This window comes from Anomaloglossus baeobatrachus, chromosome 7, assembly GCF_048569485.1.
Source record: "Anomaloglossus baeobatrachus isolate aAnoBae1 chromosome 7, aAnoBae1.hap1, whole genome shotgun sequence".
Classification (NCBI taxonomy): domain Eukaryota; kingdom Metazoa; phylum Chordata; class Amphibia; order Anura; family Aromobatidae; genus Anomaloglossus; species Anomaloglossus baeobatrachus.
In genome coordinates, this window is record NC_134359.1 from 205,149,287 (window position 1) to 205,174,556 (window position 25,270).

A 25,270-nucleotide genomic window follows, 5' to 3' on the forward strand; every position below is an offset into this window, starting at 1 on the left:
AAGTTTGACTTTATAGTATTTTTACAAGGAAAGTACATTGTTAAACATAGAAACTTCTGTAAGAGGCTATGAAAAGAAGGCACTGCTGAGATTCGAACTCAGGATCTCCTGTTTACAAGACAGGCGCTTTAACCAACTAAGCCACAGCACCACTTTGTTTAAGAGTAGGAAAGCACTACTGGTAGAATCGCCCTCACCTCATGTCTGTCAGTGTCCTTGAATGTCTAGAGATAGACGACTTATGCAAATTCTTTCTTTACTGGACTAATTTTTAGGGCTTCAATAGTGACAAAAAATACAATCTTTATTGAATTACTGATATTAAAACCCTAAACTTTGGTTAATCTCTGATAAAGTTTGAGCTTGTCCAACTCTTGACATAATCCACTGTTGTAGATATGATAAGAGCCACTTTGCCAGAAGCTCATACACAATCTTTAGTGAAATTGCACAGACTTGTCAAAATCCTCATTAGATCACATCATCTGGCTACAGACTCTTCCTGTAGACGAGCTGCCGAGTGGTTATGGCGTATGACTACTAATCCATTGTGCTCTGCATGCATGGTTTTTGAATCCCATACTTGTTGAAGTTACCTTCATCTCCAATGTTGAAACTCTAAATTATCTTTTTCAGCCCAAGCAGTGAGTATTTCCAGCATTTCCTGTTCAAGAAGGCTGCTATCAAACTTTTATAACATTTCAGTCTGGCAAAAGTAAACCCACTGTTTTCATTTGGCATGCTTGATGCCATCCTACATTGGCTGACATCTTCTTCCTTTTGAGTACTTTGACAACACAGATTTAGAATCTCTCCATTGCACTATCTAAGGAAGGGATATGAGAAAGACAAGTTTGACTTTATAGTATTTTTACAAGGAAAGTACATTGTTAAACATAGAAACTTCTGTAAGAGGCTATGAAAAGAAGGCACTGCTGAGATTCGAACTCAGGATCTCCTGTTTACAAGACAGGCGCTTTAACCAACTAAGCCACAGCACCACTTTGTTTAAGAGTAGGAAAGCACTACTGGTAGAATCGCCCTCACCTCATGTCTGTCAGTGTCCTTGAATGTCTAGAGATAGACGACTTATGCAAATTCTTTCTTTACTGGACTAATTTTTAGGGCTTCAATAGTGACAAAAAATACAATCTTTATTGAATTACTGATATTAAAACCCTAAACTTTGGTTAATCTCTGATAAAGTTTGAGCTTGTCCAACTCTTGACATAATCCACTGTTGTAGATATGATAAGAGCCACTTTGCCAGAAGCTCATACACAATCTTTAGTGAAATTGCACAGACTTGTCAAAATCCTCATTAGATCACATCATCTGGCTACAGACTCTTCCTGTAGACGAGCTGCCGAGTGGTTATGGCGTATGACTACTAATCCATTGTGCTCTGCATGCATGGTTTTTGAATCCCATACTTGTTGAAGTTACCTTCATCTCCAATGTTGAAACTCTAAATTATCTTTTTCAGCCCAAGCAGTGAGTATTTCCAGCATTTCCTGTTCAAGAAGGCTGCTATCAAACTTTTCTAACATTTCAGTCTGGCAAAAGTAAACCCACTGTTTTCATTTGGCATGCTTGATGCCATCCTACATTGGCTGACATCTTCTTCCTTTTGAGTACTTTGACAACACAGATTTAGAATCTCTCCATTGCACTATCTAAGGAAGGGATATGAGAAAGACAAGTTTGACTTTATAGTATTTTTACAAGGAAAGTACATTGTTAAACCTTAAAACTTCTGTAAGAGGCTATTAAAAGAAGGCACTGCTGAGATTTGAACTCAGGATCTCCTGTTTACAAGACAGGCGCTTTAACCAACTAAGCAACAGCACCACTTTGTTTAAGATTAGGAAAGCACTACTGGTAGAATCGCCCTCACCTCATGTCTTTCAGTGTCCTTGAATGTCTAGAGATAGACGACTTATGCAAATTCTTTCTTTACTGGACTAATTTTTAGGGCTTCAATAGTGACAAAAAATACAATCTTTATTGAATTACTGATATTAAAACCCTAAACTTTGGTTAATCTCTGATAAAGTTTGAGCTTGTCCAACTCTTGACATAATCCACTGTTGTAGATATGATAAGAGCCACTTTGCCAGAAGCTCATACACAATCTTTAGTGAAATTGCACAGACTTGTCAAAATCCTCATTAGATCACATCATCTGGCTACAGACTCTTCCTGTAGACGAGCTGCCGAGTGGTTATGGCGTATGACTACTAATCCATTGTGCTCTGCATGCATGGTTTTTGAATCCCATACTTGTTGAAGTTACCTTCATCTCCAATGTTGAAACTCTAAATTATCTTTTTCAGCCCAAGCAGTGAGTATTTCCAGCATTTCCTGTTCAAGAAGGCTGCTATCAAACTTTTCTAACATTTCAGTCTGGCAAAAGTAAACCCACTGTTTTCATTTGGCATGCTTGATGCCATCCTACATTGGCTGACATCTTCTTCCTTTTGAGTACTTTGACAACACAGATTTAGAATCTCTCCATTGCACTATCTAAGGAAGGGATATGAGAAAGACAAGTTTGACTTTATAGTATTTTTACAAGGAAAGTACATTGTTAAACATAGAAACTTCTGTAAGAGGCTATTAAAAGAAGGCACTGCTGAGATTTGAACTCAGGATCTCCTGTTTACAAGACAGGCGCTTTAACCAACTAAGCCACAGCACCACTTTGTTTAAGAGTAGGAAAGCACTACTGGTAGAATCGCCCTCACCTCATGTCTTTCAGTGTCCTTGAATGTCTAGAGATAGACGACTTATGCAAATTCTTTCTTTACTGGACTAATTTTTAGGGCTTCAATAGTGACAAAAAATACAATCTTTATTGAATTACTGATATTAAAACCCTAAACTTTGGTTAATCTCTGATAAAGTTTGAGCTTGTCCAACTCTTGACATAATCCACTGTTGTAGATATGATAAGAGCCACTTTGCCAGAAGCTCATACACAATCTTTAGTGAAATTGCACAGACTTGTCAAAATCCTCATTAGATCACATCATCTGGCTACAGACTCTTCCTGTAGACGAGCTGCCGAGTGGTTATGGCGTATGACTACTAATCCATTGTGCTCTGCATGCATGGTTTTTGAATCCCATACTTGTTGAAGTTACCTTCATCTCCAATGTTGAAACTCTAAATTATCTTTTTCAGCCCAAGCAGTGAGTATTTCCAGCATTTCCTGTTCAAGAAGGCTGCTATCAAACTTTTCTAACATTTCAGTCTGGCAAAAGTAAACCCACTGTTTTCATTTGGCATGCTTGATGCCATCCTACATTGGCTGACATCTTCTTCCTTTTGAGTACTTTGACAACACAGATTTAGAATCTCTCCTTTGCACTATCTAAGGAAGGGATATGAGAAAGACAAGTTTGACTTTATAGTATTTTTACAAGGAAAGTACATTGTTAAACATAGAAACTTCTGTAAGAGGCTATTAAAAGAAGGCACTGCTGAGATTTGAACTCAGGATCTCCTGTTTACAAGACAGGCGCTTTAACCAACTAAGCCACAGCACCACTTTGTTTAAGAGTAGGAAAGCACTACTGGTAGAATCGCCCTCACCTCATGTCTTTCAGTGTCCTTGAATGTCTAGAGATAGACGACTTATGCAAATTCTTTCTTTACTGGACTAAATTTTAGGGCTTCAATAGTGACAAAAAATACAATCTTTATTGAATTACTGATATTAAAACCCTAAACTTTGGTTAATCTCTGATAAAGTTTGAGCTTGTCCAACTCTTGACATAATCCACTGTTGTAGATATGATAAGAGCCACTTTGCCAGAAGCTCATACACAATCTTTAGTGAAATTGCACAGACTTGTCAAAATCCTCATTAGATCACATCATCTGGCTACAGACTCTTCCTGTAGACGAGCTGCCGAGTGGTTATGGCGTATGACTACTAATCCATTGTGCTCTGCATGCATGGTTTTTGAATCCCATACTTGTTGAAGTTACCTTCATCTCCAATGTTGAAACTCTAAATTATCTTTTTCAGCCCAAGCAGTGAGTATTTCCAGCATTTCCTGTTCAAGAAGGCTGCTATCAAACTTTTCTAACATTTCAGTCTGGCAAAAGTAAACCCACTGTTTTCATTTGGCATGCTTGATGCCATCCTACATTGGCTGACATCTTCTTCCTTTTGAGTACTTTGACAACACAGATTTAGAATCTCTCCTTTGCACTATCTAAGGAAGGGATATGAGAAAGACAAGTTTGACTTTATAGTATTTTTACAAGGAAAGTACACTGTTAAACATAGAAACTTCAGTACTGAGGCTATGAAAAGAAGGCACTGCTGAGATTCGAACTCAGGATCTCCTGTTTACGAGACAGGCGCTTTAACCAACTAAGCCACAGCACCACTTTGTGTAAGAGTAGAAAAGCACTACTGGTAGAGTCGCCCTCACCTCATGTCTTTCAGTGTCCTTGAATGTCTAGAGATAGACGACTTATGCAAATTCTTTCTTTACTGGACTAATTTTTAGGGCTTCAATAGTGACAAAAAATACAATCTTTATTGAATTACTGATATTAAAACCCTAAACTTTGGTTAATCTCTGATAAAGTTTGAGCTTGTCCAACTCTTGACATAATCCACTGTTGTAGATATGATAAGAGCCACTTTGCCAGAAGCTCATACACAATCTTTAGTGAAATTGCACAGACTTGTCAAAATCCTCATTAGATCACATCATCTGGCTACAGACTCTTCCTGTAGACGAGCTGCCGAGTGGTTATGGCGTCTGACTACTAATCCATTGTGCTCTGCATGCATGGTTTTTGAATCCCATACTTGTTGAAGTTACCTTCATCTCCAATGTTGAAACTCTAAATTATCTTTTTCAGCCCAAGCAGTGAGTATTTCCAGCATTTCCTGTTCAAGAAGGCTGCTATCAAACTTTTCTAACATTTCAGTCTGGCAAAAGTAAACCCACTGTTTTCATTTGGCATGCTTGATGCCATCCTACATTGGCTGACATCTTCTTCCTTTTGAGTACTTTGACAACACAGATTTAGAATCTCTCCATTGCACTATCTAAGGAAGGGATATGAGAAAGACAAGTTTGACTTTATAGTATTTTTACAAGGAAAGTACATTGTTAAACATAGAAACTTCTGTAAGAGGCTATTAAAAGAAGGCACTGCTGAGATTCGAACTCAGGATCTCCTGTTTACAAGACAGGCGCTTTAACCAACTAAGCCACAGCACCACTTTGTTTAAGAGTAGAAAAGCACTACTGGTAGAGTCGCCCTCACCTCATGTCTTTCAGTGTCCTTGAATGTCTAGAGATAGACGACTTATGCAAATTCTTTCTTTACTGGACTAATTTTTAGGGCTTCAATAGTGACAAAAAATACAATCTTTATTGAATTACTGATATTAAAACCCTAAACTTTGGTTAATCTCTGATAAAGTTTGAGCTTGTCCAACTCTTGACATAATCCACTGTTGTAGATATGATAAGAGCCACTTTGCCAGAAGCTCATACACAATCTTTAGTGAAATTGCACAGACTTGTCAAAATCCTCATAAGATCACATCATCTGGCTACAGACTCTTCCTGTAGACGAGCTGCCGAGTGGTTATGGCGTATGACTACTAATCCATTGTGCTCTGCATGCATGCTTTTTGAATCCCATACTTGTTGAAGTTACCTTCATCTCCAATGTTGAAACTCTAAATTATCTGTTCAAGAAGGCTGCTATCAAACTTTTCTAACATTTCAGTCTGGCAAAAGTAAACCCACTGTTTTCATTTGGCATGCTTGATGCCATCCTACATTGGCTGACATCTTCTTCCTTTTGAGTACTTTGACAACACAGATTTAGAATCTCTCCATTGCACTATCTAAGGAAGGGATATGAGAAAGACAAGTTTGACTTTATAGTATTTTTACAAGGAAAGTACATTGTTAAACATAGAAACTTCTGTAAGAGGCTATTAAAAGAAGGCACTGCTGAGATTTGAACTCAGGATCTCCTGTTTACAAGACAGGCGCTTTAACCAACTAAGCCACAGCACCACTTTGTTTAAGAGTAGGAAAGCACTACTGGTAGAATCGCCCTCACCTCATGTCTTTCAGTGTCCTTGAATGTCTAGAGATAGACGACTTATGCAAATTCTTTCTTTACTGGACTAATTTTTAGGGCTTCAATAGTGACAAAAAATACAATCTTTATTGAATTACTGATATTAAAACCCTAAACTTTGGTTAATCTCTGATAAAGTTTGAGCTTGTCCAACTCTTGACATAATCCACTGTTGTAGATATGATAAGAGCCACTTTGCCAGAAGCTCATACACAATCTTTAGTGAAATTGCACAGACTTGTCAAAATCCTCATTAGATCACATCATCTGGCTACAGACTCTTCCTGTAGACGAGCTGCCGAGTGGTTATGGCGTCTGACTACTAATCCATTGTGCTCTGCATGCATGGTTTTTGAATCCCATACTTGTTGAAGTTACCTTCATCTCCAATGTTGAAACTCTAAATTATCTTTTTCAGCCCAAGCAGTGAGTATTTCCAGCATTTCCTGTTCAAGAAGGCTGCTATCAAACTTTTCTAACATTTCAGTCTGGCAAAAGTAAACCCACTGTTTTCATTTGGCATGCTTGATGCCATCCTACATTGGCTGACATCTTCTTCCTTTTGAGTACTTTGACAACACAGATTTAGAATCTCTCCTTTGCACTATCTAAGGAAGGGATATGAGAAAGACAAGTTTGACTTTATAGTATTTTTACAAGGAAAGTACATTGTTAAACATAGAAACTTCTGTAAGAGGCTATTAAAAGAAGGCACTGCTGAGATTTGAACTCAGGATCTCCTGTTTACAAGACAGGCGCTTTAACCAACTAAGCCACAGCACCACTTTGTTTAAGAGTAGGAAAGCACTACTGGTAGAATCGCCCTCACCTCATGTCTTTCAGTGTCCTTGAATGTCTAGAGATAGACGACTTATGCAAATTCTTTCTTTACTGGACTAAATTTTAGGGCTTCAATAGTGACAAAAAATACAATCTTTATTGAATTACTGATATTAAAACCCTAAACTTTGGTTAATCTCTGATAAAGTTTGAGCTTGTCCAACTCTTGACATAATCCACTGTTGTAGATATGATAAGAGCCACTTTGCCAGAAGCTCATACACAATCTTTAGTGAAATTGCACAGACTTGTCAAAATCCTCATTAGATCACATCATCTGGCTACAGACTCTTCCTGTAGACGAGCTGCCGAGTGGTTATGGCGTATGACTACTAATCCATTGTGCTCTGCATGCATGGTTTTTGAATCCCATACTTGTTGAAGTTACCTTCATCTCCAATGTTGAAACTCTAAATTATCTTTTTCAGCCCAAGCAGTGAGTATTTCCAGCATTTCCTGTTCAAGAAGGCTGCTATCAAACTTTTCTAACATTTCAGTCTGGCAAAAGTAAACCCACTGTTTTCATTTGGCATGCTTGATGCCATCCTACATTGGCTGACATCTTCTTCCTTTTGAGTACTTTGACAACACAGATTTAGAATCTCTCCTTTGCACTATCTAAGGAAGGGATATGAGAAAGACAAGTTTGACTTTATAGTATTTTTACAAGGAAAGTACACTGTTAAACATAGAAACTTCAGTACTGAGGCTATGAAAAGAAGGCACTGCTGAGATTCGAACTCAGGATCTCCTGTTTACGAGACAGGCGCTTTAACCAACTAAGCCACAGCACCACTTTGTGTAAGAGTAGAAAAGCACTACTGGTAGAGTCGCCCTCACCTCATGTCTTTCAGTGTCCTTGAATGTCTAGAGATAGACGACTTATGCAAATTCTTTCTTTACTGGACTAATTTTTAGGGCTTCAATAGTGACAAAAAATACAATCTTTATTGAATTACTGATATTAAAACCCTAAACTTTGGTTAATCTCTGATAAAGTTTGAGCTTGTCCAACTCTTGACATAATCCACTGTTGTAGATATGATAAGAGCCACTTTGCCAGAAGCTCATACACAATCTTTAGTGAAATTGCACAGACTTGTCAAAATCCTCATTAGATCACATCATCTGGCTACAGACTCTTCCTGTAGACGAGCTGCCGAGTGGTTATGGCGTCTGACTACTAATCCATTGTGCTCTGCATGCATGGTTTTTGAATCCCATACTTGTTGAAGTTACCTTCATCTCCAATGTTGAAACTCTAAATTATCTTTTTCAGCCCAAGCAGTGAGTATTTCCAGCATTTCCTGTTCAAGAAGGCTGCTATCAAACTTTTCTAACATTTCAGTCTGGCAAAAGTAAACCCACTGTTTTCATTTGGCATGCTTGATGCCATCCTACATTGGCTGACATCTTCTTCCTTTTGAGTACTTTGACAACACAGATTTAGAATCTCTCCATTGCACTATCTAAGGAAGGGATATGAGAAAGACAAGTTTGACTTTATAGTATTTTTACAAGGAAAGTACATTGTTAAACATAGAAACTTCTGTAAGAGGCTATTAAAAGAAGGCACTGCTGAGATTCGAACTCAGGATCTCCTGTTTACAAGACAGGCGCTTTAACCAACTAAGCCACAGCACCACTTTGTTTAAGAGTAGAAAAGCACTACTGGTAGAGTCGCCCTCACCTCATGTCTTTCAGTGTCCTTGAATGTCTAGAGATAGACGACTTATGCAAATTCTTTCTTTACTGGACTAATTTTTAGGGCTTCAATAGTGACAAAAAATACAATCTTTATTGAATTACTGATATTAAAACCCTAAACTTTGGTTAATCTCTGATAAAGTTTGAGCTTGTCCAACTCTTGACATAATCCACTGTTGTAGATATGATAAGAGCCACTTTGCCAGAAGCTCATACACAATCTTTAGTGAAATTGCACAGACTTGTCAAAATCCTCATAAGATCACATCATCTGGCTACAGACTCTTCCTGTAGACGAGCTGCCGAGTGGTTATGGCGTATGACTACTAATCCATTGTGCTCTGCATGCATGCTTTTTGAATCCCATACTTGTTGAAGTTACCTTCATCTCCAATGTTGAAACTCTAAATTATCTGTTCAAGAAGGCTGCTATCAAACTTTTCTAACATTTCAGTCTGGCAAAAGTAAACCCACTGTTTTCATTTGGCATGCTTGATGCCATCCTACATTGGCTGACATCTTCTTCCTTTTGAGTACTTTGACAACACAGATTTAGAATCTCTCCATTGCACTATCTAAGGAAGGGATATGAGAAAGACAAGTTTGACTTTATAGTATTTTTACAAGGAAAGTACATTGTTAAACATAGAAACTTCTGTAAGAGGCTATTAAAAGAAGGCACTGCTGAGATTTGAACTCAGGATCTCCTGTTTACAAGACAGGCGCTTTAACCAACTAAGCCACAGCACCACTTTGTTTAAGAGTAGGAAAGCACTACTGGTAGAATCGCCCTCACCTCATGTCTTTCAGTGTCCTTGAATGTCTAGAGATAGACGACTTATGCAAATTCTTTCTTTACTGGACTAATTTTTAGGGCTTCAATAGTGACAAAAAATACAATCTTTATTGAATTACTGATATTAAAACCCTAAACTTTGGTTAATCTCTGATAAAGTTTGAGCTTGTCCAACTCTTGACATAATCCACTGTTGTAGATATGATAAGAGCCACTTTGCCAGAAGCTCATACACAATCTTTAGTGAAATTGCACAGACTTGTCAAAATCCTCATTAGATCACATCATCTGGCTACAGACTCTTCCTGTAGACGAGCTGCCGAGTGGTTATGGCGTCTGACTACTAATCCATTGTGCTCTGCATGCATGGTTTTTGAATCCCATACTTGTTGAAGTTACCTTCATCTCCAATGTTGAAACTCTAAATTATCTTTTTCAGCCCAAGCAGTGAGTATTTCCAGCATTTCCTGTTCAAGAAGGCTGCTATCAAACTTTTCTAACATTTCAGTCTGGCAAAAGTAAACCCACTGTTTTCATTTGGCATGCTTGATGCCATCCTACATTGGCTGACATCTTCTTCCTTTTGAGTACTTTGACAACACAGATTTAGAATCTCTCCATTGCACTATCTAAGGAAGGGATATGAGAAAGACAAGTTTGACTTTATAGTATTTTTACAAGGAAAGTACATTGTTAAACATAGGAACTTCTGTAAGAGGCTATGAAAAGAAGGCACTGCTGAGATTCGAACTCAGGATCTCCTGTTTACAAGACAGGCGCTTTAACCAACTAAGCCACAGCACCACTGTGTTTAAGAGTAGGAAAGCACTACTGGTAGAATCGCCCTCACCTCATGTCTTTCAGTGTCCTTGAATGTCTAGAGATAGACGACTTATGCAAATTCTTTCTTTACTGGACTAATTTTTAGGGCTTCAATAGTGACAAAAAATACAATCTTTATTGAATTACTGATATTAAAACCCTAAACTTTGGTTAATCTCTGATAAAGTTTGAGCTTGTCCAACTCTTGACATAATCCACTGTTGTAGATATGATAAGAGCCACTTTGCCAGAAGCTCATACACAATCTTTAGTGAAATTGCACAGACTTGTCAAAATCCTCATTAGATCACATCATCTGGCTACAGACTCTTCCTGTAGACGAGCTGCCGAGTGGTTATGGCGTATGACTACTAATCCATTGTGCTCTGCATGCATGGTTTTTGAATCCCATACTTGTTGAAGTTACCTTCATCTCCAATGTTGAAACTCTAAATTATCTTTTTCAGCCCAAGCAGTGAGTATTTCCAGCATTTCCTGTTCAAGAAGGCTGCTATCAAACTTTTCTAACATTTCAGTCTGGCAAAAGTAAACCCACTGTTTTCATTTGGCATGCTTGATGCCATCCTACATTGGCTGACATCTTCTTCCTTTTGAGTACTTTGACAACACAGATTTAGAATCTCTCCTTTGCACTATCTAAGGAAGGGATATGAGAAAGACAAGTTTGACTTTATAGTATTTTTACAAGGAAAGTACACTGTTAAACATAGAAACTTCAGTACTGAGGCTATGAAAAGAAGGCACTGCTGAGATTCGAACTCAGGATCTCCTGTTTACGAGACAGGCGCTTTAACCAACTAAGCCACAGCACCACTTTGTGTAAGAGTAGAAAAGCACTACTGGTAGAGTCGCCCTCACCTCATGTCTTTCAGTGTCCTTGAATGTCTAGATATAGACGACTTATGCAAATTCTTTCTTTACTGGACTAATTTTTAGGGCTTCAATAGTGACAAAAAATACAATCTTTATTGAATTACTGATATTAAAACCCTAAACTTTGGTTAATCTCTGATAAAGTTTGAGCTTGTCCAACTCTTGACATAATCCACTGTTGTAGATATGATAAGAGCCACTTTGCCAGAAGCTCATACACAATCTTTAGTGAAATTGCACAGACTTGTCAAAATCCTCATTAGATCACATCATCTGGCTACAGACTCTTCCTGTAGACGAGCTGCCGAGTGGTTATGGCGTATGACTACTAATCCATTGTGCTCTGCATGCATGGTTTTTGAATCCCATACTTGTTGAAGTTACCTTCATCTCCAATGTTGAAACTCTAAATTATCTTTTTCAGCCCAAGCAGTGAGTATTTCCAGCATTTCCTGTTCAAGAAGGCTGCTATCAAACTTTTCTAACATTTCAGTCTGGCAAAAGTAAACCCACTGTTTTCATTTGGCATGCTTGATGCCATCCTACATTGGCTGACATCTTCTTCCTTTTGAGTACTTTGACAACACAGATTTAGAATCTCTCCATTGCACTATCTAAGGAAGGGATATGAGAAAGACAAGTTTGACTTTATAGTATTTTTACAAGGAAAGTACATTGTTAAACATAGAAACTTCTGTAAGAGGCTATTAAAAGAAGGCACTGCTGAGATTTGAACTCAGGATCTCCTGTTTACAAGACAGGCGCTTTAACCAACTAAGCAACAGCACCACTTTGTTTAAGAGTAGGAAAGCACTACTGGTAGAATCGCCCTCACCTCATGTCTTTCAGTGTCCTTGAATGTCTAGAGATAGACGACTAATGCAAATTCTTTCTTTACTGGACTAATTTTTAGGGCTTCAATAGTGACAAAAAATACAATCTTTATTGAATTACTGATATTAAAACCCTAAACTTTGGTTAATCTCTGATAAAGTTTGAGCTTGTCCAACTCTTGACATAATCCACTGTTGTAGATATGATAAGAGCCACTTTGCCAGAAGCTCATACACAATCTTTAGTGAAATTGCACAGACTTGTCAAAATCCTCATTAGATCACATCATCTGGCTACAGACTCTTCCTGTAGACGAGCTGCCGAGTGGTTATGGCGTATGACTACTAATCCATTGTGCTCTGCATGCATGGTTTTTGAATCCCATACTTGTTGAAGTTACCTTCATCTCCAATGTTGAAACTCTAAATTATCTTTTTCAGCCCAAGCAGTGAGTATTTCCAGCATTTCCTGTTCAAGAAGGCTGCTATCAAACTTTTCTAACATTTCAGTCTGGCAAAAGTAAACCCACTGTTTTCATTTGGCATGCTTGATGCCATCCTACATTGGCTGACATCTTCTTCCTTTTGAGTACTTTGACAACACAGATTTAGAATCTCTCCATTGCACTATCTAAGGAAGGGATATGAGAAAGACAAGTTTGACTTTATAGTATTTTTACAAGGAAAGTACACTGTTAAACATAGAAACTTCAGTACTGAGGCTATGAAAAGAAGGCACTGCTGAGATTCGAACTCAGGATCTCCTGTTTACGAAACAGGCGCTTTAACCAACTAAGCCACAGCACCACTTTGTGTAAGAGTAGAAAAGCACTACTGGTAGAGTCGCCCTCACCTCATGTCTTTCAGTGTCCTTGAATGTCTAGAGATAGACGACTTATGCAAATTCTTTCTTTACTGGACTAATTTTTAGGGCTTCAATAGTGACAAAAAATACAATCTTTATTGAATTACTGATATTAAAACCCTAAACTTTGGTTAATCTCTGATAAAGTTTGAGCTTGTCCAACTCTTGACATAATCCACTGTTGTAGATATGATAAGAGCCACTTTGCCAGAAGCTCATACACAATCTTTAGTGAAATTGCACAGACTTGTCAAAATCCTCATTAGATCACATCATCTGGCTACAGACTCTTCCTGTAGACGAGCTGCCGAGTGGTTATGGCGTATGACTACTAATCCATTGTGCTCTGCATGCATGGTTTTTGAATCCCATACTTGTTGAAGTTACCTTCATCTCCAATGTTGAAACTCTAAATTATCTTTTTCAGCCCAAGCAGTGAGTATTTCCAGCATTTCCTGTTCAAGAAGGCTGCTATCAAACTTTTCTAACATTTCAGTCTTGCAAAAGTAAACCCACTGTTTTCATTTGGCATGCTTGATGCCATCCTACATTGGCTGACATCTTCTTCCTTTTGAGTACTTTGACAACACAGATTTAGAATCTCTCCATTGCACTATCTAAGGAAGGGATATGAGAAAGACAAGTTTGACTTTATAGTATTTTTACAAGGAAAGTACATTGTTAAACATAGAAACTTCTGTAAGAGGCTATTAAAAGAAGGCACTGCTGAGATTTGAACTCAGGATCTCCTGTTTACAAGACAGGCGCTTTAACCAACTAAGCAACAGCACCACTTTGTTTAAGAGTAGGAAAGCACTACTGGTAGAATCGCCCTCACCTCATGTCTTTCAGTGTCCTTGAATGTCTAGAGATAGACGACTAATGCAAATTCTTTCTTTACTGGACTAATTTTTAGGGCTTCAATAGTGACAAAAAATACAATCTTTATTGAATTACTGATATTAAAACCCTAAACTTTGGTTAATCTCTGATAAAGTTTGAGCTTGTCCAACTCTTGACATAATCCACTGTTGTAGATATGATAAGAGCCACTTTGCCAGAAGCTCATACACAATCTTTAGTGAAATTGCACAGACTTGTCAAAATCCTCATTAGATCACATCATCTGGCTACAGACTCTTCCTGTAGACGAGCTGCCGAGTGGTTATGGCGTATGACTACTAATCCATTGTGCTCTGCATGCATGGTTTTTGAATCCCATACTTGTTGAAGTTACCTTCATCTCCAATGTTGAAACTCTAAATTATCTTTTTCAGCCCAAGCAGTGAGTATTTCCAGCATTTCCTGTTCAAGAAGGCTGCTATCAAACTTTTCTAACATTTCAGTCTGGCAAAAGTAAACCCACTGTTTTCATTTGGCATGCTTGATGCCATCCTACATTGGCTGACATCTTCTTCCTTTTGAGTACTTTGACAACACAGATTTAGAATCTCTCCATTGCACTATCTAAGGAAGGGATATGAGAAAGACAAGTTTGACTTTATAGTATTTTTACAAGGAAAGTACACTGTTAAACATAGAAACTTCAGTACTGAGGCTATGAAAAGAAGGCACTGCTGAGATTCGAACTCAGGATCTCCTGTTTACGAGACAGGCGCTTTAACCAACTAAGCCACAGCACCACTTTGTGTAAGGGTAGAAAAGCACTACTGGTAGAGTCGCCCTCACCTCATGTCTTTCAGTGTCCTTGAATGTCTAGAGATAGACGACTTATGCAAATTCTTTCTTTACTGGACTAATTTTTAGGGCTTCAATAGTGACAAAAAATACAATCTTTATTGAATTACTGATATTAAAACCCTAAACTTTGGTTAATCTCTGATAAAGTTTGAGCTTGTCCAACTCTTGACATAATCCACTGTTGTAGATATGATAAGAGCCACTTTGCCAGAAGCTCATACACAATCTTTAGTGAAATTGCACAGACTTGTCAAAATCCTCATTAGATCACATCATCTGGCTACAGACTCTTCCTGTAGACGAGCTGCCGAGTGGTTATGGCGTATGACTACTAATCCATTGTGCTCTGCATGCATGGTTTTTGAATCCCATACTTGTTGAAGTTACCTTCATCTCCAATGTTGAAACTCTAAATTATCTTTTTCAGCCCAAGCAGTGAGTATTTCCAGCATTTCCTGTTCAAGAAGGCTGCTATCAAACTTTTCTAACATTTCAGTCTGGCAAAAGTAAACCCACTGTTTTCATTTGGCATGCTTGATGCCATCCTACATTGGCTGACATCTTCTTCCTTTTGAGTACTTTGACAACACAGATTTAGAATCTCTCCTTTGCACTATCTAAGGAAGGGATATGAGAAAGACAAGTTTGACTTTATAGTATTTTTACAAGGAAAGTACACTGTTAAACATAGAAACTTCAGTACTGAGGCTATGAAAAGAAGGCACTGCTGAGATTCGAACTCTGGATCTCCTGTTTACGAGACAGGCGCTTTAACCAACTAAGCCACAGCACCACTTTGTGTAAGAGTAGAAAAGCACTACTGGTAGAGTCGCCCTCACCTCATGTCTTTCAGTGTCCTTGAATGTCTAGAGATAGACGACTTATGCAAATTCTTTCTTTACTGGACTAATTTTTAGGGCTTCAATAGTGACAAAAAATACAATCTTTATTGAATTACTGATATTAAAACCCTAAACTTTGGTTAATCTCTGATAAAGTTTGAGCTTGTCCAACTCTTGACATAATCCACTGTTGTAGATATGATAAGAGCCACTTTGCCAGAAGCTCATACACAATCTTTAGTGAAATTGCACAGACTTGTCAAAATCCTCATTAGATCACATCATCTGGCTACAGACTCTTCCTGTAGACGAGCTGCCGAGTGGTTATGGCGTATGACTACTAATCCATTGTGCTCTGCATGCATGGTTTTTGAATCCCATACTTGTTGAAGTTACCTTCATCTCCAATGTTGAAACTCTAAATTATCTTTTTCAGCCCAAGCAGTGAGTATTTCCAGCATTTCCTGTTCAAGAAGGCTGCTATCAAACTTTTCTAACATTTCAGTCTGGCAAAAGTAAACCCACTGTTTTCATTTGGCATGCTTGATGCCATCCTACATTGGCTGACATCTTCTTCCTTTTGAGTACTTTGACAACACAGATTTAGAATCTCTCCTTTGCACTATCTAAGGAAGGGATATGAGAAAGACAAGTTTGACTTTATAGTATTTTTACAAGGAAAGTACACTGTTAAACATAGAAACTTCAGTACTGAGGCTATGAAAAGAAGGCACTGCTGAGATTCGAACTCAGGATCTCCTGTTTACGAGACAGGCGCTTTAACCAACTAAGCCACAGCACCACTTTGTGTAAGAGTAGAAAAGCACTACTGGTAGAGTCGCCCTCACCTCATGTCTTTCAGTGTCCTTGAATGTCTAGAGATAGACGACTTATGCAAATTCTTTCTTTACTGGACTAATTTTTAGGGCTTCAATAGTGACAAAAAATACAATCTTTATTGAATTACTGATATTAAAACCCTAAACTTTGGTTAATCTCTGATAAAGTTTGAGCTTGTCCAACTCTTGACATAATCCACTGTTGTAGATATGATAAGAGCCACTTTGCCAGAAGCTCATACACAATCTTTAGTGAAATTGCACAGACTTGTCAAAATCCTCATTAGATCACATCATCTGGCTACAGACTCTTCCTGTAGACGAGCTGCCGAGTGGTTATGGCGTATGACTACTAATCCATTGTGCTCTGCATGCATGGTTTTTGAATCCCATACTTGTTGAAGTTACCTTCATCTCCAATGTTGAAACTCTAAATTATCTTTTTCAGCCCAAGCAGTGAGTATTTCCAGCATTTCCTGTTCAAGAAGGCTGCTATCAAACTTTTCTAACATTTCAGTCTGGCAAAAGTAAACCCACTGTTTTCATTTGGCATGCTTGATGCCATCCTACATTGGCTGACATCTTCTTCCTTTTGAGTACTTTGACAACACAGATTTAGAATCTCTCCATTGCACTATCTAAGGAAGGGATATGAGAAAGACAAGTTTGACTTTATAGTATTTTTACAAGGAAAGTACATTGTTAAACATAGAAACTTCTGTAAGAGGCTATTAAAAGAAGGCACTGCTGAGATTTGAACTCAGGATCTCCTGTTTACAAGACAGGCGCTTTAACCAACTAAGCAACAGCACCACTTTGTTTAAGAGTAGGAAAGCACTACTGGTAGAATCGCCCTCACCTCATGTCTTTCAGTGTCCTTGAATGTCTAGAGATAGACGACTAATGCAAATTCTTTCTTTACTGGACTAATTTTTAGGGCTTCAATAGTGACAAAAAATACAATCTTTATTGAATTACTGATATTAAAACCCTAAACTTTGGTTAATCTCTGATAAAGTTTGAGCTTGTCCAACTCTTGACATAATCCACTGTTGTAGATATGATAAGAGCCACTTTGCCAGAAGCTCATACACAATCTTTAGTGAAATTGCACAGACTTGTCAAAATCCTCATTAGATCACATCATCTGGCTACAGACTCTTCCTGTAGACGAGCTGCCGAGTGGTTATGGCGTATGACTACTAATCCATTGTGCTCTGCATGCATGGTTTTTGAATCCCATACTTGTTGAAGTTACCTTCATCTCCAATGTTGAAACTCTAAATTATCTTTTTCAGCCCAAGCAGTGAGTATTTCCAGCATTTCCTGTTCAAGAAGGCTGCTATCAAACTTTTCTAACATTTCAGTCTGGCAAAAGTAAACCCACTGTTTTCATTTGGCATGCTTGATGCCATCCTACATTGGCTGACATCTTCTTCCTTTTGAGTACTTTGACAACACAGATTTAGAATCTCTCCATTGCACTATCTAAGGAAGGGATATGAGAAAGACAAGTTTGACTTTATAGTATTTTTACAAGGAAAGTACACTGTTAAACATAGAAACTTCAGTACTGAGGCTATGAAAAGAAGGCACTGCTGAGATTCGAACTCAGGATCTCCTGTTTACGAGACAGGCGCTTTAACCAACTAAGCCACAGCACCACTTTGTGTAAGGGTAGAAAAGCACTACTGGTAGAGTCGCCCTCACCTCATGTCTTTCAGTGTCCTTGAATGTCTAGAGATAGACGACTTATGCAAATTCTTTCTTTACTGGACTAATTTTTAGGGCTTCAATAGTGACAAAAAATACAATCTTTATTGAATTACTGATATTAAAACCCTAAACTTTGGTTAATCTCTGATAAAGTTTGAGCTTGTCCAACTCTTGACATAATCCACTGTTGTAGATATGATAAGAGCCACTTTGCCAGAAGCTCATACACAATCTTTAGTGAAATTGCACAGACTTGTCAAAATCCTCATTAGATCACATCATCTGGCTACAGACTCTTCCTGTAGACGAGCTGCCGAGTGGTTATGGCGTATGACTACTAATCCATTGTGCTCTGCATGCATGGTTTTTGAATCCCATACTTGTTGAAGTTACCTTCATCTCCAATGTTGAAACTCTAAATTATCTTTTTCAGCCCAAGCAGTGAGTATTTCCAGCATTTCCTGTTCAAGAAGGCTGCTATCAAACTTTTCTAACATTTCAGTCTGGCAAAAGTAAACCCACTGTTTTCATTTGGCATGCTTGATGCCATCCTACATTGGCTGACATCTTCTTCCTTTTGAGTACTTTGACAACACAGATTTAGAATCTCTCCTTTGCACTATCTAAGGAAGGGATATGAGAAAGACAAGTTTGACTTTATAGTATTTTTACAAGGAAAGTACACTGTTAAACATAGAAACTTCAGTACTGAGGCTATGAAAAGAAGGCACTGCTGAGATTCGAACTCTGGATCTCCTGTTTACGAGACAGGCGCTTTAACCAACTAAGCCACAGCACCACTTTGTGTAAGAGTAGAAAAGCACTACTGGTAGAGTCGCCCTCACCTCATGTCTTTCAGTGTCCTTGAATGTCTAGAGATAGACGACTTATGCAAATTCTTTCTTTACTGGACTAATTTTTAGGGCTTCAATAGTGACAAAAAATACAATCTTTATTGAATTACTGATATTAAAACCCTAAACTTTGGTTAATCTCTGATAAAGTTTGAGCTTGTCCAACTCTTGACATAATCCACTGTTGTAGATATGATAAGAGCCACTTTGCCAGAAGCTCATACACAATCTTTAGTGAAATTGCACAGACTTGTCAAAATCCTCATTAGATCACATCATCTGGCTACAGACTCTTCCTGTAGACGAGCTGCCGAGTGGTTATGGCGTATGACTACTAATCCATTGTGCTCTGCATGCATGGTTTTTGAATCCCATACTTGTTGAAGTTACCTTCATCTCCAATGTTGAAACTCTAAATTATCTTTTTCAGCCCAAGCAGTGAGTATTTCCAGCATTTCCTGTTCAAGAAGGCTGCTATCAAACTTTTCTAACATTTCAGTCTGGCAAAAGTAAACCCACTGTTTTCATTTGGCATGCTTGATGCCATCCTACATTGGCTGACATCTTCTTCCTTTTGAGTACTTTGACAACACAGATTTAGAATCTCTCCATTGCACTATCTAAGGAAGGGATATGAGAAAGACAAGTTTGACTTTATAGTATTTTTACAAGGAAAGTACATTGTTAAACATAGAAACTTCTGTAAGAGGCTATTAAAAGAAGGCACTGCTGAGATTTGAACTCAGGATCTCCTGTTTACAAGACAGGCGCTTTAACCAACTAAGCAACAGCACCACTTTGTTTAAGAGTAGGAAAGCACTACTGGTAGAATCGCCCTCACCTCATGTCTTTCAGTGTCCTTGAATGTCTAGAGATAGACGACTAATGCAAATTCTTTCTTTACTGGACTAATTTTTAGGGCTTCAATAGTGACAAAAAATACAATCTTTATTGAATTACTGATATTAAAACCCTAAACTTTGGTTAATCTCTGATAAAGTTTGAGCTTGTCCAACTCTTGACATAATCCACTGTTGTAGATATGATAAGAGCCACTTTGCCAGAAGCTCATACACAATCTTTAGTGAAATTGCACAGACTTGTCAAAATCCTCATTAGATCACATCATCTGGCTACAGACTCTTCCTGTAGACGAGCTGCCGAGTGGTTATGGCGTATGACTACTAATCCATTGTGCTCTGCATGCATGGTTTTTGAATCCCATACTTGTTGAAGTTACCTTCATCTCCAATGTTGAAACTCTAAATTATCTTTTTCAGCCCAAGCAGTGAGTATTTCCAGCATTTCCTGTTCAAGAAGGCTGCTATCAAACTTTTCTAACATTTCAGTCTGGCAAAAGTAAACCCACTGTTTTCATTTGGCATGCTTGATGCCATCCTACATTGGCTGACATCTTCTTCCTTTTGAGTACTTTGACAACACAGATTTAGAATCTCTCCATTGCACTATCTAAGGAAGGGATATGAGAAAGACAAGTTTGACTTTATAGTATTTTTACAAGGAAAGTACATTGTTAAACATAGAAACTTCTGTAAGAGGCTATGAAAAGAAGGCACTGCTGAGATTCGAACTCAGGATCTCCTGTTTACAAGACAGGCGCTTTAACCAACTAAGCCACAGCACCACTTTGTTTAAGAGTAGGAAAGCACTACTGGTAGAATCGCCCTCACCTCATGTCTTTCAGTGTCCTTGAATGTCTAGAGATAGACGACTTATGCAAATTCTTTCTTTACTGGACTAATTTTTAGGGCTTCAATAGTGACAAAAAATACAATCTTTATTGAATTACTGATATTAAAACCCTAAACTTTGGTTAATCTCTGATAAAGTTTGAGCTTGTCCAACTCTTGACATAATCCACTGTTGTAGATATGATAAGAGCCACTTTGCCAGAAGCTCATACACAATCTTTAGTGAAATTGCACAGACTTGTCAAAATCCTCATTAGATCACATCATCTGGCTACAGACTCTTCCTGTAGACGAGCTGCCGAGTGGTTATGGCGTATGACTACTAATCCATTGTGCTCTGCATGCATGGTTTTTGAATCCCATACTTGTTGAAGTTACCTTCATCTCCAATGTTGAAACTCTAAATTATCTTTTTCAGCCCAAGCAGTGAGTATTTCCAGCATTTCCTGTTCAAGAAGGCTGCTATCAAACTTTTCTAACATTTCAGTCTGGCAAAAGTAAACCCACTGTTTTCATTTGGCATGCTTGATGCCATCCTACATTGGCTGACATCTTCTTCCTTTTGAGTACTTTGACAACACAGATTTAGAATCTCTCCATTGCACTATCTAAGGAAGGGATATGAGAAAGACAAGTTTGACTTTATAGTATTTTTACAAGGAAAGTACATTGTTAAACATAGAAACTTCTGTAAGAGGCTATGAAAAGAAGGCACTGCTGAGATTTGAACTCAGGATCTCCTGTTTACAAGACAGGCGCTTTAACCAACTAAGCCACAGCACCACTTTGTTTAAGAGTAGGAAAGCACTACTGGTAGAATCGCCCTCACCTCATGTCTTTCAGTGTCCTTGAATGTCTAGAGATAGACGACTTATGCAAATTCTTTCTTTACTGGACTAATTTTTAGGGCTTCAATAGTGACAAAAAATACAATCTTTATTGAATTACTGATATTAAAACCCTAAACTTTGGTTAATCTCTGATAAAGTTTGAGCTTGTCCAACTCTTGACATAATCCACTGTTGTAGATATGATAAGAGCCACTTTGCCAGAAGCTCATACACAATCTTTAGTGAAATTGCACAGACTTGTCAAAATCCTCATTAGATCACATCATCTGGCTACAGACTCTTCCTGTAGACGAGCTGCCGAGTGGTTATGGCGTATGACTACTAATCCATTGTGCTCTGCATGCATGGTTTTTGAATCCCATACTTGTTGAAGTTACCTTCATCTCCAATGTTGAAACTCTAAATTATCTTTTTCAGCCCAAGCAGTGAGTATTTCCAGCATTTCCTGTTCAAGAAGGCTGCTATCAAACTTTTCTAACATTTCAGTCTGGCAAAATTAAACCCACTGTTTTCATTTGGCATGCTTGATGCCATCCTACATTGGCTGACATCTTCTTCCTTTTGAGTACTTTGACAACACAGATTTAGAATCTCTCCATTGCACTATCTAAGGAAGGGATATGAGAAAGACAAGTTTGACTTTATAGTATTTTTACAAGGAAAGTACATTGTTAAACATAGAAACTTCTGTAAGAGGCTATTAAAAGAAGGCACTGCTGAGATTTGAACTCAGGATCTCCTGTTTACAAGACAGGCGCTTTAACCAACTAAGCAACAGCACCACTTTGTTTAAGAGTAGGAAAGCACTACTGGTAGAATCGCCCTCACCTCATGTCTTTCAGTGTCCTTGAATGTCTAGAGATAGACGACTAATGCAAATTCTTTCTTTACTGGACTAATTTTTAGGGCTTCAATAGTGACAAAAAATACAATCTTTATTGAATTACTGATATTAAAACCCTAAACTTTGGTTAATCTCTGATAAAGTTTGAGCTTGTCCAACTCTTGACATAATCCACTGTTGTAGATATGATAAGAGCCACTTTGCCAGAAGCTCATACACAATCTTTAGTGAAATTGCACAGACTTGTCAAAATCCTCATTAGATCACATCATCTGGCTACAGACTCTTCCTGTAGACGAGCTGCCGAGTGGTTATGGCGTATGACTACTAATCCATTGTGCTCTGCATGCATGGTTTTTGAATCCCATACTTGTTGAAGTTACCTTCATCTCCAATGTTGAAACTCTAAATTATCTTTTTCAGCCCAAGCAGTGAGTATTTCCAGCATTTCCTGTTCAAGAAGGCTGCTATCAAACTTTTCTAACATTTCAGTCTGGCAAAAGTAAACCCACTGTTTTCATTTGGCATGCTTGATGCCATCCTACATTGGCTGACATCTTCTTCCTTTTGAGTACTTTGACAACACAGATTTAGAATCTCTCCATTGCACTATCTAAGGAAGGGATATGAGAAAGACAAGTTTGACTTTATAGTATTTTTACAAGGAAAGTACATTGTTAAACATAGAAACTTCTGTAAGAGGCTATGAAAAGAAGGCACTGCTGAGATTCGAACTCAGGATCTCCTGTTTACAAGACAGGCGCTTTAACCAACTAAGCCACAGCACCACTTTGTTTAAGAGTAGGAAAGCACTACTGGTAGAATCGCCCTCACCTCATGTCTTTCAGTGTCCTTGAATGTCTAGAGATAGACGACTTATGCAAATTCTTTCTTTACTGGACTAATTTTTAGGGCTTCAATAGTGACAAAAAATACAATCTTTATTGAATTACTGATATTAAAACCCTAAACTTTGGTTAATCTCTGATAAAGTTTGAGCTTGTCCAACTCTTGACATAATCCACTGTTGTAGATATGATAAGAGCCACTTTGCCAGAAGCTCATACACAATCTTTAGTGAAATTGCACAGACTTGTCAAAATCCTCATTAGATCACATCATCTGGCTACAGACTCTTCCTGTAGACGAGCTGCCGAGTGGTTATGGCGTATGACTACTAATCCATTGTGCTCTGCATGCATGGTTTTTGAATCCCATACTTGTTGAAGTTACCTTCATCTCCAATGTTGAAACTCTAAATTATCTTTTTCAGCCCAAGCAGTGAGTATTTCCAGCATTTCCTGTTCAAGAAGGCTGCTATCAAACTTTTCTAACATTTCAGTCTGGCAAAAGTAAACCCACTGTTTTCATTTGGCATGCTTGATGCCATCCTACATTGGCTGACATCTTCTTCCTTTTGAGTACTTTGACAACACAGATTTAGAATCTCTCCATTGCACTATCTAAGGAAGGGATATGAGAAAGACAAGTTTGACTTTATAGTATTTTTACAAGGAAAGTACATTGTTAAACATAGAAACTTCTGTAAGAGGCTATGAAAAGAAGGCACTGCTGAGATTTGAACTCAGGATCTCCTGTTTACAAGACAGGCGCTTTAACCAACTAAGCCACAGCACCACTTTGTTTAAGAGTAGGAAAGCACTACTGGTAGAATCGCCCTCACCTCATGTCTTTCAGTGTCCTTGAATGTCTAGAGATAGACGACTTATGCAAATTCTTTCTTTACTGGACTAATTTTTAGGGCTTCAATAGTGACAAAAAATACAATCTTTATTGAATTACTGATATTAAAACCCTAAACTTTGGTTAATCTCTGATAAAGTTTGAGCTTGTCCAACTCTTGACATAATCCACTGTTGTAGATATGATAAGAGCCACTTTGCCAGAAGCTCATACACAATCTTTAGTGAAATTGCACAGACTTGTCAAAATCCTCATTAGATCACATCATCTGGCTACAGACTCTTCCTGTAGACGAGCTGCCGAGTGGTTATGGCGTATGACTACTAATCCATTGTGCTCTGCATGCATGGTTTTTGAATCCCATACTTGTTGAAGTTACCTTCATCTCCAATGTTGAAACTCTAAATTATCTTTTTCAGCCCAAGCAGTGAGTATTTCCAGCATTTCCTGTTCAAGAAGGCTGCTATCAAACTTTTCTAACATTTCAGTCTGGCAAAATTAAACCCACTGTTTTCATTTGGCATGCTTGATGCCATCCTACATTGGCTGACATCTTCTTCCTTTTGAGTACTTTGACAACACAGATTTAGAATCTCTCCATTGCACTATCTAAGGAAGGGATATGAGAAAGACAAGTTTGACTTTATAGTATTTTTACAAGGAAAGTACATTGTTAAACATAGAAACTTCTGTAAGAGGCTATGAAAAGAAGGCACTGCTGAGATTCGAACTCAGGATCTCCTGTTTACAAGACAGGCGCTTTAACCAACTAAGCCACAGCACCACTTTGTTTAAGAGTAGGAAAGCACTACTGGTAGAATCGCCCTCACCTCATGTCTTTCAGTGTCCTTGAATGTCTAGAGATAGACGACTTATGCAAATTCTTTCTTTACTGGACTAATTTTTAGGGCTTCAATAGTGACAAAAAATACAATCTTTATTGAATTACTGATATTAAAACCCTAAACTTTGGTTAATCTCTGATAAAGTTTGAGCTTGTCCAACTCTTGACATAATCCACTGTTGTAGATATGATAAGAGCCACTTTGCCAGAAGCTCATACACAATCTTTAGTGAAATTGCACAGACTTGTCAAAATCCTCATTAGATCACATCATCTGGCTACAGACTCTTCCTGTAGACGAGCTGCCGAGTGGTTATGGCGTATGACTACTAATCCATTGTGCTCTGCATGCATGGTTTTTGAATCCCATACTTGTTGAAGTTACCTTCATCTCCAATGTTGAAACTCTAAATTATCTTTTTCAGCCCAAGCAGTGAGTATTTCCAGCATTTCCTGTTCAAGAAGGCTGCTATC

General features: G+C 38.1%; 17 non-coding genes across 17 annotated transcripts; all 17 read right to left on the reverse strand.

The window, feature by feature from the left end:
* Positions 1 to 77: 77 nt before the first annotated feature.
* TRNAT-UGU (transfer RNA threonine (anticodon UGU)) lies at positions 78 to 151 on the reverse strand. Its single transcript has one exon. It is a non-coding gene; the product is annotated as a tRNA-Thr (tRNA).
* Positions 152 to 927: 776 nt separating this feature from the next.
* On the reverse strand, positions 928 to 1,001 carry TRNAT-UGU (transfer RNA threonine (anticodon UGU)). Its single transcript has one exon. It is a non-coding gene; the product is annotated as a tRNA-Thr (tRNA).
* A 3,327-nt stretch (positions 1,002 to 4,328) lies between these two features.
* Positions 4,329 to 4,402, reverse strand: TRNAT-CGU (transfer RNA threonine (anticodon CGU)). The gene has a single exon. It is a non-coding gene; the product is annotated as a tRNA-Thr (tRNA).
* A 776-nt stretch (positions 4,403 to 5,178) lies between these two features.
* Positions 5,179 to 5,252, reverse strand: TRNAT-UGU (transfer RNA threonine (anticodon UGU)). The gene has a single exon. It is a non-coding gene; the product is annotated as a tRNA-Thr (tRNA).
* Positions 5,253 to 7,692: 2,440 nt separating this feature from the next.
* TRNAT-CGU (transfer RNA threonine (anticodon CGU)) lies at positions 7,693 to 7,766 on the reverse strand. Its single transcript has one exon. It is a non-coding gene; the product is annotated as a tRNA-Thr (tRNA).
* A 776-nt stretch (positions 7,767 to 8,542) lies between these two features.
* Positions 8,543 to 8,616, reverse strand: TRNAT-UGU (transfer RNA threonine (anticodon UGU)). The gene has a single exon. It is a non-coding gene; the product is annotated as a tRNA-Thr (tRNA).
* Positions 8,617 to 10,205: 1,589 nt separating this feature from the next.
* On the reverse strand, positions 10,206 to 10,279 carry TRNAT-UGU (transfer RNA threonine (anticodon UGU)). Its single transcript has one exon. It is a non-coding gene; the product is annotated as a tRNA-Thr (tRNA).
* Positions 10,280 to 11,056: 777 nt separating this feature from the next.
* Positions 11,057 to 11,130, reverse strand: TRNAT-CGU (transfer RNA threonine (anticodon CGU)). Its single transcript has one exon. It is a non-coding gene; the product is annotated as a tRNA-Thr (tRNA).
* A 1,627-nt stretch (positions 11,131 to 12,757) lies between these two features.
* Positions 12,758 to 12,831, reverse strand: TRNAT-CGU (transfer RNA threonine (anticodon CGU)). The gene has a single exon. It is a non-coding gene; the product is annotated as a tRNA-Thr (tRNA).
* Positions 12,832 to 14,458: 1,627 nt separating this feature from the next.
* Positions 14,459 to 14,532, reverse strand: TRNAT-CGU (transfer RNA threonine (anticodon CGU)). Its single transcript has one exon. It is a non-coding gene; the product is annotated as a tRNA-Thr (tRNA).
* A 777-nt stretch (positions 14,533 to 15,309) lies between these two features.
* Positions 15,310 to 15,383, reverse strand: TRNAT-CGU (transfer RNA threonine (anticodon CGU)). The gene has a single exon. It is a non-coding gene; the product is annotated as a tRNA-Thr (tRNA).
* A 777-nt stretch (positions 15,384 to 16,160) lies between these two features.
* On the reverse strand, positions 16,161 to 16,234 carry TRNAT-CGU (transfer RNA threonine (anticodon CGU)). Its single transcript has one exon. It is a non-coding gene; the product is annotated as a tRNA-Thr (tRNA).
* Positions 16,235 to 17,861: 1,627 nt separating this feature from the next.
* On the reverse strand, positions 17,862 to 17,935 carry TRNAT-CGU (transfer RNA threonine (anticodon CGU)). Its single transcript has one exon. It is a non-coding gene; the product is annotated as a tRNA-Thr (tRNA).
* Positions 17,936 to 18,712: 777 nt separating this feature from the next.
* Positions 18,713 to 18,786, reverse strand: TRNAT-CGU (transfer RNA threonine (anticodon CGU)). The gene has a single exon. It is a non-coding gene; the product is annotated as a tRNA-Thr (tRNA).
* Positions 18,787 to 20,412: 1,626 nt separating this feature from the next.
* Positions 20,413 to 20,486, reverse strand: TRNAT-UGU (transfer RNA threonine (anticodon UGU)). Its single transcript has one exon. It is a non-coding gene; the product is annotated as a tRNA-Thr (tRNA).
* Positions 20,487 to 22,962: 2,476 nt separating this feature from the next.
* Positions 22,963 to 23,036, reverse strand: TRNAT-UGU (transfer RNA threonine (anticodon UGU)). The gene has a single exon. It is a non-coding gene; the product is annotated as a tRNA-Thr (tRNA).
* A 1,626-nt stretch (positions 23,037 to 24,662) lies between these two features.
* TRNAT-UGU (transfer RNA threonine (anticodon UGU)) lies at positions 24,663 to 24,736 on the reverse strand. Its single transcript has one exon. It is a non-coding gene; the product is annotated as a tRNA-Thr (tRNA).
* Positions 24,737 to 25,270: the final 534 nt, after the last annotated feature.